At 35.3% G+C, this 2,608-nt stretch overlaps 1 protein-coding gene across 1 annotated transcript in view; it reads right to left on the bottom strand.

The window, feature by feature from the left end:
- gabrg3 (gamma-aminobutyric acid type A receptor subunit gamma3) overlaps window positions 1-2,608 on the bottom strand; it is a 121,477-nt gene that overhangs the window by 58,142 nt on the left and 60,727 nt on the right. The window lies entirely within an intron of this gene.

The following is a 2,608-nucleotide window of genomic DNA, read 5'->3' on the forward strand; positions in this document are numbered from 1 at the left end:
TGAGAGTTCTGTGATAATGAGGGGAAAGTTGGCCGTTTATTCCCATGGTTGTAGTGTTAAAATGTTAGTTAATATTATTAGCTGGAGCAAGGTAGTAGCTAAGCTAAATTTTACACGTGGTGACAGGACTTGCAGGATAATGTTGCTGTAATTTTGTGTGTGCTAGCAGAAGTAAGATGTAACTGGATAAATTTCTATTAGAGTAAACTTATAAATGTTATTGTATGAGCAGCAGTTCAGTGCTGCGTCGGCTATGGAGGAATGGAGATGCTCATTGTTGCTCTTCTGCTTGTTAACAGCTATCAACAATAAAATGTACCTGCAATGAACACAATGAGTCTTTGTTCAAGTGTGCAACATGAAGATCTTGGCAAGATGAYGCCAACAGAACCACATCATCTGCAAATAGAGACAGAGCCCTGAGGCCATTGAGAAATTCTGTCCATAAAGTTAGAACAAAATCTGTAACAAMAGGCAGYCCTGGTGTAATCCAACTCCCTCCCTGAAGGGGTCTGACTATGCTGGCAATGTGTAGAAACTTTGCAAACAAATTTTTATAACACATTTTCATGGATAAATTGCCCGAAATGCTCTACACAAAATACTTTGAAAGTAATCTCCAGTGATGTCACTGCAAAAATAAGTTCAAGGTTTTTTTTTAGCGATGAACATCGTACAATATWCAGAATCAAAATCTTGTCAGGAAGCACCAAAAGGTGAAAAGAGTGACTCGTTTTGAAATACAAAGACATAACACATTTTATACAGTAGCACGTTCGGCATTCAGCATTTTTCTTTATCAGTGCCTCTTGAATTTCTCTGAAGTCCAAATATTCTTTAAATTACAACAAACACCAAMATTTGTGTACACAACYGTTACACATCAAGTTATTAAAGTCCAGCTGTAATCCTTGTATACATTCAGTTAGTTTGTGTCTGATTCTGTAGCTCAGAATGATGTTAAAGCAAATTAAAAAGGAAAGAGTTCCCCCATTAATTGATTAGTCAATGGGCCAAAAATCACACTACACCAGGGAGCTTTGACAAAATGTCTGAAGTAAAACTTTGAAAAATTTTTTTTAGAATCGTAACAAAATCATAATCCGTCATTAAAGAACTTGAGATTGTTTTAATATAATACGAAGATTTAAAAAAATGCAAATAAGTTTTGGAAAAAGTCTACAAAGCTTATTTTTGATCTGCAACATACTTCCAGAATACATAGTTCTTCTATTATGTTTTATTCAATCTCAACCCTGAAGTACAACACATAATTATCAGTATCTACCAGTGGCAAAACCATCAGGCCAAAGGCTCAGAGTAGACCCAAATAGCTAAAATAAGTAAAATGATTTCATTTCAATCATTTAAAATATCATGCCTTGAATTTTACACTATAACAATGTCTCATGATTTTCTTTTTTTGTGTTACACCTTGAAAAAGCTTTGTTCTGGGGGAAACTTACCAATAGAAAAATTACCATTTATTCCATTCCATTTAGGCACCCATTTTCAAAATCCTTTTAAAACAAATGAGCACAAATCAAGCACAKAGCAAGTTTGATCAGCTAAGTGAGTTGTAGCCAATGGGTGTCATTTTTCAGAACTATTCCCAGGCTTTAGGAGACATTGATCCACCTCCTTAAGCTACTCTGTAAATGTTAACATGATATCATGAAACAATTATTACCAGTGGCCTTTTTTTGAAAACAATTGCTCTACAAAGAAGATGGACTTTGATTTGATTARTTTTGATTATCTGGAACTAGGAATGATTCACTCAGCTCAGAGCAGTGGAATARGCTACAAGAATCTAAGCTTGTTTAACAAAAAAAAAAGCGTAAAAACATTAAACCACAGGAAGTTATTTATAGATGGTGATCATCAAAATTGTTTTCATCTACCTGAAGGAGGACATTTTTTTGGAAGATGTGCTTCTTCATTGGTATCAAGTTTATGTAAAATATAAAGTGCAATTAATGATAAACTACCTACACATCTGGTGTTTTTTAGCCTGTGATATTGTATTTGTTATGACTAAAAATGGCTACCTGCACTTGATACTACACACCAATAATGCATTAACAAAAAAAAATAATGAAGCATTTTTTTCTTTCTTTCCTTTTTTAACTAAACAGGTTCAAAAGTGACTTGAGTCCAGCCCAMCAATGAGCACCCCTAAAATGGTAAATGGGCTGAACATATAGGGCATAATGAACATAATAGGGCTTTATCAAGCCCCATGGGGACCCCAAAGCAGTGGCAGCTGGTGGATTTTTCTCCAGGGGGGGCTACAACTCCAAAATAGACATATCTCAGAAAGCAATCAAGCGTACTAAGTCACGCCAGTGTATTTATTAAACAAATGAAAATGATAAAACAGCATTACAATGTCACGTAGTGCTTTATTTTCTGTACATAAATTTTGCTCTTCTATTACTGAGAAGCAAATTTCTTCATGACTCTGGTTAAAGTCAGGGATGTTTTAACCAGATTCTTCTCTATAGAGCATGCCAGGGAGGTGTGATGTACCTGAGGAAAGTCTGGATTCTCTTGTGTTGAGAAGCTCCTCTCAGATTCAGCTGTGATCAGAGGAGATGTGATGAGA

This window comes from Austrofundulus limnaeus, unplaced genomic scaffold, assembly GCF_001266775.1.
Source record: "Austrofundulus limnaeus strain Quisiro unplaced genomic scaffold, Austrofundulus_limnaeus-1.0 Scaffold329, whole genome shotgun sequence".
NCBI classification, from domain to species: Eukaryota; Metazoa; Chordata; class Actinopteri; order Cyprinodontiformes; family Rivulidae; genus Austrofundulus; species Austrofundulus limnaeus.